This window comes from Vicugna pacos, chromosome 1 (genome assembly GCF_048564905.1).
Source record: "Vicugna pacos chromosome 1, VicPac4, whole genome shotgun sequence".
NCBI lineage: Eukaryota > Metazoa > Chordata > Mammalia > Artiodactyla > Camelidae > Vicugna > Vicugna pacos.
This window is the reverse complement of record NC_132987.1, coordinates 4,105,186-4,123,424: the sequence shown is the minus strand read 5'-3', so window position 1 is coordinate 4,123,424 and position 18,239 is coordinate 4,105,186.

Here is an 18,239-nt window from a genome sequence, read left to right as displayed (position 1 = left end):
TTTTGAAGTGGGACCACCTGCTTGACTAAATTATGTAATAAGTTCCTTTCGGTTTTATTCTGCTAGGTCATGAGCTTCAGAAGAAACACATGAAAGCGCAACACGTTCCCCAAACACCTGCTGCGCACTAGGCTCTGGGCAGCCCGCAGTCAAGGGAGAGGCGACAAAAAAATGTGTCCTCGGGACGGAGCGAAGAGAGGGACACCTGCTTAGGCTTCCGCTGCTGCCTCGAGTCCCTCACCCTGAACCCTCATCCTCTCTCCTGCCTCCGCAGGTTGGCTGACGGCCCGGCAGGGTGACGCCTCCGTCTGGAGCCTGGCCGGGCTGCTCCGTCCGTGCTCCTCTGTGACTGCCGCATGGGAGGGTGACCTGCCCACTGCCCACTGGCTGCTCCTCCGAGAGATGGGCGGCGGGCTCTGTGCAGAGGGGAGGGATGACCGGAGTCCCCGTCACGGTCCACATCACGTGGGACGGTGACCAGCCCATTCATCACCGTCTCTGTGTATCCACGGGCTTGCTGAGCAGCCTCTGCCACCCCGCCTTCTCCTCCCCTTCCTGTGGTTCCCCTTCTGGTTGGTGTAGGGGGTCCGATGTCAAGGTGGGCGGCCAAGATGAACTTGGACTTGGGAAGTTCTCACCGGGCCATGTAGAACTCACTGGACTTCCTCTTTTCCAGGGGTGGAGACCCAACCTTCTGCTGCCCCTGACTCCAGAACAATGTAGCACTGGCCCCTTGCGCGCCTTCCGGGACTGTCCCCTCCCCATCGGAGCCTGATCTAACCGAAGACCGAGAGTACAAAGCAGCCAGGGGTAGACAGCTCTCCGCTCCATCTGGACCGTTTCACCGGCCCCGAACTGACCGCTCCAGCGCTGCTGCGAGCTGCTTTTCTGCGCCTTCCTTTGTGTTCGTTCCTGTTTCCTGCAGGCGGTTTCACTTCTTAGGATTCTTACCTGTCTTGTTTCTTCATTAGGAAAGAGATACTGGCTGAGGTGGTACTCCCTTAATTTGAAAAGCCCGAGATTTAATCTTAAAATATTTCTTCCTCTTCGCCCTCCTCTAAACTGCACAGTGAAAATGCAATTTTCCTTTAAGCCCTGGAGTAGACGGTTCTTGAGCACGCTCTGCACAGGCAGTGTCTTAAATCCTGGAGCTACCCCAGGGTTAAAGCTCCTGCCCTCGGGAAGCGTACGTCTCAGCTGGGGAGAGACAAGACGAGAATCAGATGGTGCTCACTCTGCAGAGGAAGGCTGGTGAGCCTAACTGGGTGGCTGTTTAAGAGTTGGTATTTGGGGGAGGGGGCATCCTTGATTGAGAAAATGCCTCGGCCATTTATGCTCTAGGGGATTCCATAAACAATTTCTGATGGGAGACACCGTAAAATTTTGCTGAAAAAGCGGAAGAAGTTTGAAGGAACAAACTGGCAAAAGCAGGAAGAGGACAGAGTGCGATGGTGAGCTGATCCCCCAGAGCAAACCTGAGGATTCTGCTGAGGTCACTCTCGCCAGAGGGCACATCGTGGCTCAGCCCGAGCAGCGGCAGGCACTTGAACAGAGAAGGCGTCTGGGTGAGTGGAAGCGTCTCGCAGATGCCTGTGAGCTCAGCCGTCCCCAGTCCACAACGTGTAACTTGTCTGCACCTTCAGCTAGAAATGAACATGGCGCAATGCTTGGGGTTAGGTTAGCACTAAGCTCTAAAACTTGGGCTGTATGGTAATGCTGTCCACCACCCCCCGCCCCAAAGAAAGAAAAAGGCAACTTGGCTTGTTTCTGGTACCCAGGGTAACAGCAGGAACTGCGACAGCGCCTCCGACCTCGCGGGAACAATCAAAATGCAATTTTTATGTTGACAGTAAAATTTTCAGTTGACATCTTACTTCTGTGTAACCTGGTGTGAACCCTCACCCCTGCCACAGAGATGGTAGGACCTGCGATATGTGAGGAAGAACTGTTTGCGGTAGATATTCATGGTAAGAAATGCCAAAGGCACAGAGAACGTGGATGATGAGAAGGACAAGGGGCTTCTGGAGAAGGGCTTTGTCTCCTCGCGTCTGGGAGGCAGAGCGTAGGGCAGGGGAAGAAAGGCCTCCGGTTGCCTGCAGCCAGGTAACTACTAGGAGCAGGACCTGAGACATTGCAAATGGTCAGACAGCTTTTGCCAAGTGAGGTCGGTGAAAATGGCCAAGCAAGGACCTCGGAGTCTTGATAAGAACGGGGGCCTCTGTGGCATTTCCACTCGCTCCAGTTGCATCCCTCATTCCCGCTCTGCAGGCGCCCTGACAGCTGACAGCCCCCATTCTCCATGCAGCCTCGCAGCCACCAGGACAAGGAAGACAAAGCTAGAGCCCTTTCAAAGCCTCGCTCCCAAACCATGTCATCGTTTGGCCTGTCGATGGTACCCTGGGCCCCTGCTCACCGTGCTGTCTGCAGTGGAGCTAACTCAAAGTTGACCCCGTGTGAAAGTTACTCTCCCAGGGGAGGTGTTTCTCAAAAACAAATACAGGCAAGAGCTCTAATGTGTCACTTGCCTTAGAAGATGGGCAACAGCTGGCAAGCAACAGACAACCCAGAGGCTTAACAGGAAAACCCAGGGGGATAGGTGCCCATCAGAGACTTGGAAAGCTCTGATGTGCTTACAGAAATCCAAATGTCACACGCATTCAGAGCTGTGTGCGTGATCATGGAAAACCTGAGGCTGCCCTACATCCTCACCGGTGGCTCATTTTGAGGCTCTGCACAAGCAGGAGGTGGAAGCTAATTTTCAACTGCGTTTTGTTTTTTTTTTAAGTATTATTTTTTCATTATTTTTGGGGGGGGTAGTTTTACCTATTTCTATATTTTTAGAGGAGGTACTGGGGATTGAACCCAGGACCTCGTGCATGCCAAGCATGTACTCTGCCCCTGAGCTGTACCCTCCCCCAGGCTGAGTTTTGAAGGTGTGCCTTTACATACACAGCCCCTTGGCAAAGACTAGGAGATTTGGGGGGCCCACAGTTTAAGGAAATCTCTGTCCCATCAGCAGCTGATTGCTAAGCTGAGCAGAGACTTCAGTGGCCACATAAGGCAAAAAACATAGACTTAACTGAACTTGTACTAAACAATTATAACAACAAGCAATGACAACAAACCCTGGGGAGAGGATGAACTGATCTCCCGAACTGCCATAATATACTGTTTTAAAAGTCCAACTGTCAACAAAAGACTGAGCTGTGCAGAGAAACAATGTGTGGCCCATACACAGGAAAAACAGTCAAGACAGAGTATCCTTGAAGAAGCTGAGACACTGGGTTTACTAGACAAAGAATTTCAGTCACTTATTTTAAATATGTTCAAGGGGCTAAAGGAAACCATGTCTAAGGAATGAAATTATTTTTAAATGCCTCACTAAATAGAGACTATCAATAAATATACAGAAATTATATTTTTAAAAGCAAATGGAAATTCTGTATTTGGAGGTTACAATAGCTGAAATAGCGTGTTGGACTTGAGTAGGCAGAAGAAACAATGAGTGAGCTTGAAGACGGGACAATTACCTAGTCTTGATGAACAAGGGGAAGGAAAATGCTCACAGGCTCAGAGACCTGTGGGACCCCATCACATGTGCCAGGTCCAAGAAGGGGAAGAGAAAGAAAAGGAGGCAGAAAGAATATTTGAAGAAATAATGGCTGAAAAGTTACCAATTTGAAAAATGTTTATCCACAAATTCAAAAAGCTCAAAAAACTCCCAGTAGAATATAGAATCAAAAAGATCCAACCTGTAACTATTTGTTATTAAGATAAACAAAAACAGAATTTGTCACTAGCAGACCTGCCCAAGAAATATTAAAGAGTCCTTTGGGCTGAAATGAAAGAACATTAGACAATGTCACATATTCACATGAAGAAATAAAGAGCCACAGTAAAGATAACAGCAGGTGAATTTAAAAGATGGTACACATCTATTTTCTTATAATTCTCTGTTTCTCCTGATTTAAAAGTCAGCTGCATAAAGCTGTACTTATAAATCTGTGTTGATGGGTACACAGTGCATAAAAATGTAACTTGTTGTCCATCAACAGATGACTGGATAAAGAAGCGTGGTGTACATATACAACGGAATACTACTCAGCCATAAAAAATAATAAAGTAATGCCATTTGCAGCAACATGGATGGACAAGGAGATTGTCATTCTAAGTGAAGTGAGCCAGAAAGAGAAAAATACCATATGATATCACTCATATGTGGAATCTTAAAAAATGAGGCAAATGAAATTATTTACAAAACAGACTCACAGACATAGAACATACTTATGGTTACCAGCGGGGAAAAGAGGTGGGAAGGGATAAATTGGGGGGTTGAGATTTGCAGATACACACTATTATATATAAAATAGATAAACAACAAGGTCCTACTGTATAGCACAGGGAACTATATTCAATATCTTGTAGTAACTTACAATGAAAAAGTCTGAAAATGAATATATGTGTGTGTATGTATGACTGAAACATGCTGTACACCAGAAATTGACACAACATTGTAAACTGACTAAATACTTCAATTTTAAAAAAAGATGAAAAGTGTAATTTGTGACAGTAACAACGTTCAGGGACAGGGAAATGAGGCTAATAGGAGGAGAGGGTTTGTGTACTACAGATGACTGTTTCATTGCACTTTGCTTTATCGCACTTCACAGATACTGCATTTTTTACAGGTTGGAGGCCTGTGGCGTCCCTGCACAGAATACGTCTGTCTGCGCCGTTTTTACAAGAATGTATGTTCACTTCACATCTCTGTCACATTTTGGTAATGGTTGCAATATTTCAAACGTTATTATTGTATTTGTTACAGTGATCTGTGATCAGTGATCTTTGATGTTACTACTGTAATTATTTTGGGGTGCCACGATCTATGTAACGTAGCAAATTTAATAAATGCGTGGGTTCTGACTTCCCACCAACCAGCCATTTCCCCATCTCTCTCTCTGTCCCCAGCCTCCCTGTTCCCCAAGACACAGCAGTACTGAAATCAGGCCGGTTAATGTCCTACAGCGGCCTCTAAGTGTTCAGGTGAAAGGGAGGGGCACATGTCTCGCACTTGAAATCAAAGGCTAGAAATGATCGAGCTTGGGGAGGAAGACGTGTCAACAGCCCAGAAAAGCCGAAAGCTAGGCCTCCTCTGCCAGCTGGCCAGGTTGTGAATGCAAAGGAAAAGATCTTGAAGGAAATTAGAAGTGCTGCCCCAGGGACACACCAGTGATAAGAAAGGGAAACAGCCTTATTACTGATGTGGAGGAAGTCTGAGGAGTAGGTCTGGGTAGGTCAGACCAAACACCACATTCCCTTAAGCCAAAGCCTCGTCCTGAGCAAGACCCTCACTCTCTTCACCTCTGTGAAGACTGAGAGGTGAGGAAGCTGCAGAAGAAAAGTCGGAGGCCGGCAGAGGTTGGTTCATGAGGTTTAAGGAAAGAAGTCTTTTCCATAAAAGCGCAGAGTGGAGCAGCAGGTGCTGACGTAGAAGCTGCAGGTTCCCCAGCAGATCCAGATAAGCTCATTAACGAAGGCGGCTACACTGAGCAACAGATCTTCTATGTAGGTAGGCTGCCTTTTATTGGAAGGAGATGCCATCTAGGACTTTCACAGCTACAGAGAAGTCAGTGCGTGGCTTCCAAGCTTCACAGGACAGGCTGACTCTCTTGTTAGGGCCAATGCAGCTGGTGACTGTCATGTGAAGCCAGTGCTCCTTCACCATTCTGAAATCCTGGGCCCTTAAGATGATGCTAAATCTCCTCTGCCTGTGCTCTGTAGATGGAACAACAGGCCTGGATGACAGCACGTCTTTTACAACGTGGCTTACTGACTATTTCAGGCCCACTGTTGAGGGCCGTTGCTCAGAAGAAAGGATTCCCTCCAAGATGACTGCTCCTTGACGGTGCACCTGGTCTCCCCAGAACTCTGCTGGAGAAGCACAACGAGGTTCATGTTTCCCTGCCTGCTCGCATGGCACCCAGTCTGCAGCCCGTGGATCAAGGGGTCGTTTCAACTTTCAAGCCTTATTACTTAAGAAATACCTTTTGTGAGGCCACAGCTGCCATAGATAGTGGTTCCTCTGATGGATCCGGGCACAGTCAGGTGTGAAAGCCTCTGGAAAGGATTCCCCAGTCTAGATCCAGGAAGAACATTCATGATTCATGGGAAGAAGTTAAAATATCAGCATGAACAGGCGTTTGGAAGAAGCTGATCCCAGCCCTCGTGGATGACTTGGAGGGGTTCCAGACTCAGTGATGGAGGTGACCACCGACGTGGTGGGAACAGGAGGAGAACTGGGATTAGAAGTGGAGCCTGAAGGTGGGGCTCCATTGCTGAATCTCAGGATAAAACTCGAGTGGATGAGGAGCTGCTTTTTATGGATGAGCAAAGAAAGTGGTTTCTTGAGATCGGATCAACTCCTGGTGAAGATGCTGTAAACACTGTTGAAATGACAACAAAGGATTTAGCATATTCCATGAACGTGGTCTGTAAAGCAGCGGCAGGGTTAGAGAGGACTGACTCCAACTGTGGAAGATATTCTACTGTGGGTCAAATGCTATCAAACAGGTGATGTGCTGCAGAGAAATTGTTCATGAAAGGAAGAGTCAGTCAAGCAAGAAAGCCACACTGTTGTCTTATGCTAAGACATTGCCAGCCCAGCCTTCAGCAACCCCCATATCAGCCAACAGCCAGCAACATCTAAGACCCTCACAAGCCAAAAGATTATGACTCACTGAAGGCTTAGATGATGGGGAGCATTTTTCAGCAATAAAGTATTTTTACATTAAGGCACGTACTTTTTTTTAGAGATAATGCTATTATTGCACACTTTAGTGGACTCTAGCATATTGTACACATAACTTTCATATACCCTGGGAAACCAGAAACATTCATGTAAGTCATTTATTAAGATATTTGCTTTACTCCGTGGTCTGGAACTGAACCTGCAGTATCTTCAAGGTATATCCGCACTGCCGTGTAGTTTTATTCATCTGAACGAGGTTGTTAGAAGTTAAGATGTTAGTGGGAAGGGTGTAGCTCAGTGGTAAAGTGTGTGCCTAGCATGCGCGAGGTCCTGAATTCAAGCCCCGATACCTTTGTTAAAAATAAATAGGTAAACAAATAAACCTAACTAACCCCCCCCACAAAAAAAACAACAACAAAATTAAGATGTTAGTTGTTATCTCCAGGACAAACACTAAGAAAATAACTATCAATTAGAAATTACATTATCAGTAATACATTGAATGTAAATAGGTTAAACTCTAATTACAAGGCAGAGGTTAAGAGAACGAATACAAGACATCCAGTTACAGACTATCTACAAGACACATGCTTTTGATTCAAAGACACAATTAAGTTGAGAGTCAGAGGGTGAAGGAACAAATCCAGGCCAACAGCAGCCAGAGGAGGGCTGGCGGTGGCTGTGCTCCTGAACAACCAACATGTCAAAATGTAAATGAGAAAATGTTTGAAGCTGTGGTACATTTATACAATGGAATACTACTCAGCCCTAAAAATAATAAAAGGATGCCATTTGCAGAAACATGGATGGCCCTGGAGAGCGTCATTCTCCAGTGAAGTAAGCCAGATAAAGAAAGAAAAATACCATATGATATCACTCTAATGTGGAATCTTAAAAAAAAACCACAGACAAATGAACTTATATACAAAACAGAAACAGACTCATAGACATAGAATACAGACTTGTGGTTGCCAGCAGGGAGCGGGGTGAGAAGGGACAGACTGGGAGTTCGAGATTTGCAGATACTGTTATATATAAAACAGATAAACAAGTTTTATACTGTATAGCACAGGGAAGTATATTCAATATTTTGTAGCAGCTTATGGTGAGAACATGAAAATGAATATGTGTATATTCACGTAGGAGTGAAGAATTGTGCTGTACACCAGAAACTGACACAACATTGTAAAGTGACTATACTTCAATAAAAATGTTTAAACATTTTCCGATATTGAGGAAAGTAAAAATGTAACATTCCATGTCACTGCAGGCAATACAGTGCTTAGAGGGAAATTTAGCTTAAAAACAGTGAAAAGGAAGAAAGGTCTCATACTCTTCTACTTTAAGGAACTAAACAAAAGAAATACAAACCCAAAGCAGGCAGAAGAAAATGCCAGACATTACGGCAGAAATAAAGGAAGCGGGGACTCAAAAAAACAGTAGAGAAGAATGAACAAAGCTGTTCCTTTACAAAGTCAACAAAATGAACAAACCTGCAGCTAGAATGACCAAGAAAAAAGGACTGAAAATCAGGAATGAAGTGGGGGGACATTCTAATAACCTCGCAGAAATAAAAATAATTTATGAGAGACGATGTGAATAATTATGTACTGACAAACCTGTTAACCGAGATGGAACAGACAAATTCCCAGGAAGACAAAGTATCAAAACTGTTTCAAGAAGAAACAGGGAACCTGAGTGGGCTTGTAACATGTAAAGACGTTGAATTTGTAATAAAAAAAAATCTCTCCAGAAAGAAAAGCTCAGGACCAGGTGACTTCACTGGTGAATTCTGGAAACATTTAAAGAATTAACACTGATCTTTCACAAACTCTTTTAAAAAACAGCAGAGGAGAGAACACCCTCCAGCTCATTCTGTGAGGTGTTAACCTGATACCAAAACCAGACACGAAATCTCAGGAAGAGAACGGTACGAACCAATAGCCCTTATGAAAACGGATGCAAAAATAATATCAACACAAAATAACATTGAACCAAATCCATCAGCATCTACAAAGTGTTATACGCCTTGAATATCCCTTAAGAATACAGATGCAAAAATCATTAAAAAAAAAAACAAACCCTATCAAACCAAATCCATCAATGCTTAAAAAGACCAGCACCTGGGGTCACATATCCCCTTGGTCAGGACACCGTGGCCATGCTGGGCGGGCCCCCAACGTGGGAAGGAGCAGAAGGAAAGGCAGGGTCTCCCCACACTCGTCCCAGAGAAGTCAGGCCCCTCCTGTTTTCACTTTGGTTCTGCGTGGTTTTGTCTTTCACGTTTTCTTGCCGAACTCCCTACCTTGGTTCAGGCAGGCTCTGAGCTTTCCTTTCTCACTGCGGGGATGGGGGTCTCACAGGACAGCGGGGCTGGGAGAGGAGGGGTGGCCGCCCGGGAGGGGACCCCAGCAGCACCCCACCTGCTGCCGGTCGGCCTCACGCCAGACCCCTGTGCCAGCAGCCAGCTCACCAGGGAAACCTGCCTGCCAGCGCGCCATGTGTGCGCCAGTGAATTAGAATAATTACCAGGTAGCCCACCTGAGTCTCCACGCGCCCCAGGGGAGGTGAACACGGCAGGACTAAGGTCTGAGTGCCCTACAACAGCGCCGACCCCCGGCACGCGCCCCCGGGAGGGCCATGAACCACATTCAGGGGCAGAGCGCTGTCACCCAGCTCAGACCCCAGACGTCTAAGCCCTGACACGTGGGCGCAAGCACAGAGCTCCCCAGGACTGAAGCCAGGCTGGGTCTCCTCCCGGGTCCCCACAGCCACCTCGAGGCTCCCTGGACAAAGGCCAGGCCAGGTCTCTACGCAGGTGTCCATGTCCCCCCTGAAGCTCCCAGGGCTGAGGCCGGTCTGACACCCAGGTCTCCGTGTCCATCCTGAATCCCCCACTATTAAGGCCAGGCCAGGGGTCCACCCAGCCCTCCATGCCCTGTGTGCACAGAACATGTTCAGGTCTAAATGTTATCAGTGTAGACAGCACAAGGTCAGGTCTAAATGTACTTGGTTAAAAAGGATGTTAAGATCTAAATTTCCAGTCTAGACAGAACACCGTCAAGCCTAAATGCCCCAGTGCAGACACCACACAGGTCTAAAGGTGCTCGGTGTAGACAGTGCAGACTCAGATCTAAGTGCTCCAGTGCAGACAGAACACAGCCAGGTAGATCACTCTTGGGTCGAAGCATGCTCAGTGTAGACAGAACATGGAGAGATCTAAATCTGCTGTGCAGACAGAACTTGGTCTGGTTTAACCTAGCATGGGCTGCTCTCCTGGGGACACAGGTCACTCCGTGCTGGACCTGGGATGTATGTCGCTTGGACAATAAACAGACATGGGGCTCCACAGTTCCCCCATATCAGGAAACTAAAGGAAACCTTTCTGTCCTTAAACATTTCAGCATGAAAAAAAGAAAAGTTACCAATTTCTCTGGCCACGTGGTGGTCAGGACCCAGGGGTCAGCCAGGAGCTGTGGTGCAGCCCAGTCTCTGCAAGGACACAGGAAGTGGCCTGATTCTGGGGTCCGGGCTCCCTGTTCACCAGAGGTGGCCACACTGGAACCCGGGCAGTGAGAGATGCTCCCTGGACAAAGGCACCAGGCAGTCCATCCTGCCGGTGCACGTATGGGGGCTGCCAGCTGCTCCGGCACCAGTCAGGGGGCTTCATGCTCCCCTGTGTTTGAGGGGGGAAACGCAGGAGAGGTTGAGGCACAGAAGCTGTCCCAGCTGAGAACCCACGGGCCAAGGTCCTTGGGCACCTGCATATCTCTACCCGCCTGCCCCCCACCTCAACCCCCGTGACCCCCGTGTGTGCAGTGCCTACTCTCCAAAGCACAGGGCTCAAACAAGCCCTGGGGCTGACAGTGGGGCTGTCCATCCCCCACTCCGATGCTGAGTTTGGGGAGAATGAGCCCCCTTGCCTGGGTGTCACGACCCTCCACGTGAAGAGGCGCTGGCCCCACCCGAGTAGGGGCCACGCAGAGCGATTGGAACACAGGAGCTAAGTTCAGTTCAGGGCCAGGAGGCCAGGCCACCAGGAGGGCCTCCCCACCCCCAGCCCTGGCTGGGTCTCCAACTGCAATGTTGTGGCTTAAAGGGGACCCGGGGCAGACAACTGAATGTAAGGGGGCCTAAGTTGGACCCCGAATGGGGCTTAGAGAAGGTGTGAAGGTCATTACTGAGTCAGTTATGCAACCAGAAGACAGACTCCGTGTTAGGACTCCACCCGTTTCAGTGTCCTAGATCTGTGACCTTCACATGGCCACGCAGGATCGCTTGAGCTGGTGTGTGCTGACGTGTCTGGAGCCCAACTCAGTCTGCAACCAACTTGCAGGCACTTCCGGTAAACAAACCCAGATGTACACACATGCATGCACAGGAACACACACTCCCATACACACATGCACAGCACAGATAAACACACACCACTCAGGTATGAACACACATGCACGCTCAGGCATGGCACATAAATACACCTGCACACACTCTGTGTGTGTGTGTGCAGATGCACACACGCACCTACACACCGATGCACAGCCACATATGCACACACACAGCACACACACATGATAGAGTGAATACTGTAGGGTGTTCATTCCTGAACACATGTGGAGCTCATATGTATTCTTCCCTTTCTCTTAGGTTTGTTTTTCTCCTTAAATCTTTCATTTTGAAAAAAATATTCTATACTTTTGTGAGACTGGGGGTCCAAATCGCATGACCAAGTGGGATTTGTCCCAGGAATGCAAGATATTTTCAACATATAAAAACGAACCAGTGTGATACACTGTATCAATACAATAAAGGGGGTAATAGTGCTTTGTTATCGCTTTTGATGGAGAAAAGGAATTTGACACCCTTTCATGACAAAAGCACCAACAAGTAGGAAGAGAAGGACACTTCCTCATCTGTGACAAGCCCACAGCTAACACGATGCTCGGAGAACTGGAAGCTGTTCCCCTAAGTCAGAAACAAGACGAGGACGTCCACTGTCACCACACCTACTCAACACTGTACTAGAGGTTCCCGCCAGAACAGTTAGGCAGCCGGGGAAAAAAAGGCATCCTTGCCAAAGGGAGAAGTTAATCTATATGAAGATGACATGATCTTGTACATAGAAAATCCACCAAAAAATTATTAGTGCTGATAAGTTCAGCAAGGTTGCTGGATACAAGATCAATATAAAAATCAACTGTATTTTTATATACTTGCAATTAACAATCCAAAAATGAAAAAAAATCCATTGATAATAGCACCCCAAAAATAGCTGGCAATAAAAAGTAAAAGAAAAATTCACATACTGAAAATTACAAAACTAAATAAATGGACAGACATCCTGTGTTCATGAATCAGAAAACTTAGTATTTTTAAAAGGACAACATTCCTCCAAAGTAGTCTACAGATTTAGTGCAATATCTATCCAAAAATTCTACTGATTTTGTTGACAAAAATTGACAAGGTGATCCTAAAAATTTCATATGGAACTGCCAAGCACCCAAAGCACCCAAAATAGCCAAAACAGTTCAGATAAAGAACAAAGAGGACTCGAGGACAAGTGTGGTACTTGCTTAAGGGTCAACATACAGATCAATGGAGCAGAACCAAGAATGTAGAAATAAACCTGTGTCCCTGTTATCAACAGATTTCCATAAGGGCACCAAGACGGTACAATGGCCCTGGGACAGCTAGATGTCCACATGCAAAAGACAGTTTGGACCCCTTTCTCACAACATCTACAAAAATTAACTTTGGTGGATCATAGATCTAAGTATAGAAGCTAAAACTATAAAACTCTTAGAAGAAAACATAGCTGGAAGTCCACGACCTTGGGTTAGGAATGACACCTACAGCACAAGCAACCAAAGGAAAAAAAAACCTACATCAGACTTCATCAAAAATGGAACCCTCTGTGTTCCAAAAGGCAATGTCAAGGAAGTGAAAGACAAGCAACAAATGGAAAGAACATTTGCAAATCATTTATCTGATAAGGGTCTAATATCCAAGATATACAAAGAACTGCCACAACTAAATAACAAGACAGTCCAGTTTTTGAACTGGGCACAAGATTTCAATAATTTCTTCAAAGAAGATATACAGGTGGCCAGTAGGTGCTTGCGAAGATGTTCAGCACCATCTGCCACGAGCGACATGAAACCCACAACCACGCTGAGGAGCCACAGCCACGGAGATGCCTTTAACAAATGGACAAGGACGAGCATTGGCGAGGGTGTGGAGAAGCTGGAATCTGCACGTGCTGATGAGAGGGGTGTGAAATGACACAGCCCCTTTGCGAAACAGTCCGTCGGTTCCTCAAATAATTAAACATACACTTAACATATATGACCAGCAATTCCACTCCTATATATGAACCCAAGAACTGGCACATTAACTTGTACATGAATGTTCACAGCCACCTTACTCATACTAGTCAAAAAGTGGAGACGACCCAATGTCCACTGACTTCTGAATGGATAAACGAATGTGAGATACCCATACAATGAAATATTATTCAGCCATAAAAAAGAAGGAAGAACTTATACATGTAACACAGGGTCAAACCTTGAAAACACTACTCTAGGTGAAAGGGTCCAGGAACAAAAGGCCACGTATCGTATGAGTCCATTCATAGAAAATGTTCAGAATGGGCAAATCCACAGAGAAATTGTACTAGGAGTTGCCGTAGGCTGGAGGGGGGCAGTGACTGCTCAGGGGTACCGGGTTTCTTTTGGGGTGATGAAATGTCCTAAAATACAGTGGTGGTGATTGGACAAATATTTAAGGCATTAGCCAAGAAAATTCACGGCATACGTACGTAATGTTTTCTCAGTCGAGTTGACACATAAAATTAACCATCACAGATACATAGACTATTACATTTTATGTGGATTCAAATTGTGGAAAAGCAGAAGGGGCGGCGATCAGAAGCAAGGACCCCTCTCCCTCTGGCCTGGAAGCAGGAGGGAGGACCTGCCCGTCACCAGCGGGAGGACAGCACCACCCTGGGGGATGCGAGACACGGGAGGGAGCCAGTGGCCCTGGGACGGGGCTGCCCGGGGCGGGAATGCTGGCTCTGCCGCCTGCTCGCTGGGTGACCCCAGGCAGGCCGCACAATTTCTCCCTGCCCCATCTCCTCAATCACAGTATCTCCCTTGTGGGGCTGTGGTGGGAACAGAGAAAATATGCGGAAGGCTCTCGGCACCTAAAAACCCGCAGAGCATTCATGCTCCTTATTTCTGCTTGTATTTTCTGCCGGCTTACAGGCATCGGTCAGTGAACAGCCGATGAACTCTGCCACATCTGGCCATCTGACCTCTGGGCAAGTAATGTAACCTCTCGAAACCTCAGATCTACGAAAGAGAATTCAGACACCCACAGACCACGCTGAAGGACCCAGCCCAGGGCCTGGGACGTGGGAAGTGCTCCCAAGAGGTGCGTAGAGTAGAAAGCTTTCATTCTGTCCCTAATCCTAGAGGGGAGAGAACTAGCCAAGCCATCTGTTGACTGTTAGTCTGGCCCCCCCGAGCCACCGAGGTCAAGGCCAGCTGACATACACAAGACCTGGGAGGACACAAAGCAAGTCTAACCCCAGGGAGGGAGGGAGGCTTCTCGAGGTGAGTGGGGGTACCCTTGACTTCCACGTGTCTGACAAACACAGGGGGGTCCTCGAGCTGAAGTCGGCCGACCTCGGGGCGCCCCTTCCTCAGGGATGGCTCTGCCTTACTGTCCCCACCCCACGCAGGCCCTGGCCCCCTGCCAGTGCAGAGCGGGGCTTCAGAGTGAGCAGCTGTAGCCCCTGTCACGTGTGTGTGCTTCCTAGAGCAGGAAGTGGGCAAGCTACCAGGGCCTGACTGAGTTAGGGGTCCTGGGCCCGTGCAGCCGTGGAGATGCCCTGCACCCCTGTAAACCTGGTTCAGGCATCGACAGAGAATGTCCACGGGGCCGGACGCTTGCTCAGCACCAGCTGGCACAACACCTGGTGCGACGGGCTCCATCCAGCCCCAGCGGAATTCTCCACCTGATGGGGACTTGGGGACAAATGCATGCAAGCCCGTGCTCGGGGGAAGGCAGCAGGGCCACATGGTCAAATTCACGGACTTCAGAAGCAGGTGGGCCAACCTGGGTGACTGTCAGCAAGTTACATAACCTCTCTGAGCTCTCGTTAACTGTCAGATATGGCGAGGAGACCCATGGTCTCAGCGAGGACTTGGATGCCACCAAGTGGTCAGAGGACACGAGTGGCACAGGCAGTGCGTGGTCGACTACCCCAGAGGAATGCAAGGAGCACAGATTAGAGGACAGGCAGTTCTCCCTGAAGGGCCAGGGAAGCCAGAGGGATGAGGCAGCACTGATGGGGGGGCTCGGTTGGCAGGCCAGCCTGCCTTCACGTATGGTGGGGGGACACCAGGCAGACTGCTCTGAGTGTCCAGTAGAAAGGCGATGCTTGCCGGGCTGTGAGTGAGAGGAAGGCAAAGGCAAGCCTGCCCCGGTGCCATCGCTGTGGCCCCCAGGCCTCCCGCTGTCCCTCCCCGTGGGGCAGCCGGCGTCGCTCCATCAACAGGGTGCTGGACAGAGGCACTCCCCTCATAACCAGGTAACCGCTGTCCAGGGGCTGAAACACGTTCTGTGCAGAGCAGGGCTTGTCCGCTTTCCTTCAATCTGTCGTGCGTGCATGGGGGTGGTGGGTGTGTGTGCCGGGGCAGTTTCTATGTGAATTGTTCCTGCAACTGCCTTCTCTGTTATCCTGGTTACATCCCGGGTTCCGGGTACTTATTTTTTTTTAATGCTGCTTGGAGACTTTTTTCATATTGTTTGCAAGATTCCTGCCTAGAGAAACCAAAGTTCTTTGGGAAGTTGCCTTTGAGCAGCCCCTCCCCACCCACCGGCACCACCCTCTGGACCACAGACCCAGAGCAAGAAGGCAGCTGGGACCACCCCCCCAGAAGGGTGTTACCTGGAAACGGGGGAAGGCCATGCCCCCACACAGTGCTATGTGTTTTGTCACTGCTTTTAGTAATAAGTGACTTTACCATGTGAGACAGCCTGGCTACTTCATTCCCTTCCAGCGCACACTGCCTGGGCTCCAAACCGGGCTGACGTGCAGCCCAGCGGCCCTGGGCCCCTGGTTGAGCCTGCCTGTGTCTCAGCTCCCTCACCTGTGAAATGGGCGCAGTAAAGACGGCTAAGTGAGTCACTACCCCGGAAAGAGGAAGCGCTCCGTAAATAAAAGCTGGTATGAAGGCAGCCGCCTCCCAGGCGGTGGGTGGGCCTACAACAGCTGCCGGCCCGTGTCTCCCCTACACGCACAGGCGCTCTGCCACACGCGGCCCCTGCCTTCCCACTGGCGCTCCCCTCCTGCCTCTCTGGGGCGCTTCCCCACGGCACCCTGACTCTCCCCTGGGCTTCTGGCCCCAGCATGGCTGAGACCCCACCTCCTAGCCCCACAAGCCAAAATGCTCGTTTCAAGTCAGCTAGCTGATCGCAACACGGACCATGAAAATCTAAACGCACTGACTGAAGGAGTGAGTGGGAAGGGCTCAGCCTCCAGCCTCGGGGGAGAAGATGCGAGTCACAGGCTGTGTTTTTGTTTGTTCACAGAGGGTTCTAGAGCAACCGCTTCCCCGCCACAGGGGCACTGGTTAGTAAGAACTGAGGGGAAAGAAGGTCTCCAAGGACATTTGAGCGCAGACCGTAGTTTAATCCTCTCTTTTACGGAGAAAGAACCTTAGGCCTGAAGAGGTGAAGTAACTTGCCCGAGGTCACACAGCCAGTTACGGGGAGGCCAGGTCGGGTCTCTGCACTTTCAAGCCAATACTTAAAAAAAAAAAAAAAAAAAAAAAAAAACGCTATCTAACTTCTTATTTTCTTTCTTGCACTGCTTTGCAGGAGCAGATCTGTTCTGTGACATATTTTACATATTCAGCATATGTTGCCTGTCTTTAGGAAAGGTCTGCAACAGAATTTCACAGGGGCCATATTCTGGTGTATTCATTGCAAAAGAATGAAATCCTTTATCCTTTTCAGATTCGCTTCTCATGCCAAGATAACGGGTCTTATTACATCCTTGCCTCTAATTCCTTCAATCTGATAATTAATTATCCTTACAGACGTCACACGCCCAAGTCCAAGTGCCCCCCAGGACTCAGCAATTTAAATGACGTGCACATCACCCTTCAGACGACACATCCTTCTTTGTTTTCTTGATGGCTGCTGAAAAATCTGGATGGCAACTATTCTTTGAAAATGTGTGCTTTCACTGAAAACAGATGCCTTTCTGTTATCTGCGAATGCAGGGCTCCTTTCTCCCTTTTGCTGTGTCCAGTAGTCTTTTAAAAACTGATGCGGGCTGGGGGAGGGGAGGGCTCAGTGGTAGAGCATCTGTCTGGCAAGGCCAAGGTCCTGGGTTCAATCCCCAGTCCCTCCATTAAAAATAATAAATAAATAAATAAAAGTTATTACCTCCCTCCACCAAAAACAAAAGTAGACAGTGCTGAATGTCAATTAAATCTCAATAGAACTGGAAGGAGAAAAAAAGAGGGAAAAAAAAAGAAAAGACTAGTTCAGGACTGTATTCGAAAATGTCACGTCACAGAGTTCTGCCAAGGTCAACGCCAGGAGCGTGGACCCCGTCCTGATGGGGCCAGGCAGAGGTCTGGAGGGGCAGGTGGGACAGAGCCGTTCTCGGAAAACGGGACACGCCACAGCATCCTTCCCCTGTTCGTTCCGGACTGTGTCTGTGTGCGCAAGCCCGGGGGCTACCCGTGGCGTGGGGTAGTAAGGTCTCTCTAAGGCAGCAGCCTTTCCTTGCGCGACCCTACACACACCACCACTCCTTTCTCACACAGTATCCACAGAGCTCGGCCTTGGTTTTCACACCTGATTTTGTGAGAGTTACAAGACACACAAAGTGGGATCAGAAATTTTTTTAAAAAACCAGAACCCCCAGGGAGACCTTATCTTAAAATCACACTGTCTGTGTTTTTCTCTTTCTGTGACTTTTCAGCAAGCGCTGCAGAACCCTACAGGTCTTCCCGTTCAAGGGTACACGTTCAACCAGCGAGTTCCGGACAGGTGAAAAAGGGAACCGCTCATCGTTTACACTTCCTGTCGGCATGTTTAGAGTGTGGACATGAGAAAGACAGTGTCTGTGCTCCCAGGAGACTGGTGCTGAGTTAACACATCATCCCTACGGCAACAGACTCCCAACAGACTCAGGATTCGTAAATTCAGCTACAAACCAAGTCTTGAAGTTAGCGGGCAGCGTGTCCAGGATTTCCTGCTGACAGAACGGGGATAACACACCAGACAGTTGTTGATAAAGCTAACCAAGTGTTGATAAAGCTAACCAGCTGGCTTGCAGGGACGGTTCAATAAAGGCATGTCCGATGAGCACAGAAATAAGCTGCCGTCCTGCCTATTTTATTCAAAATGTTGTTGTACCAGATTCAGAAAAGATCTCACAAGCTTCCCACCGCCAGTTTTCTCATCTTGG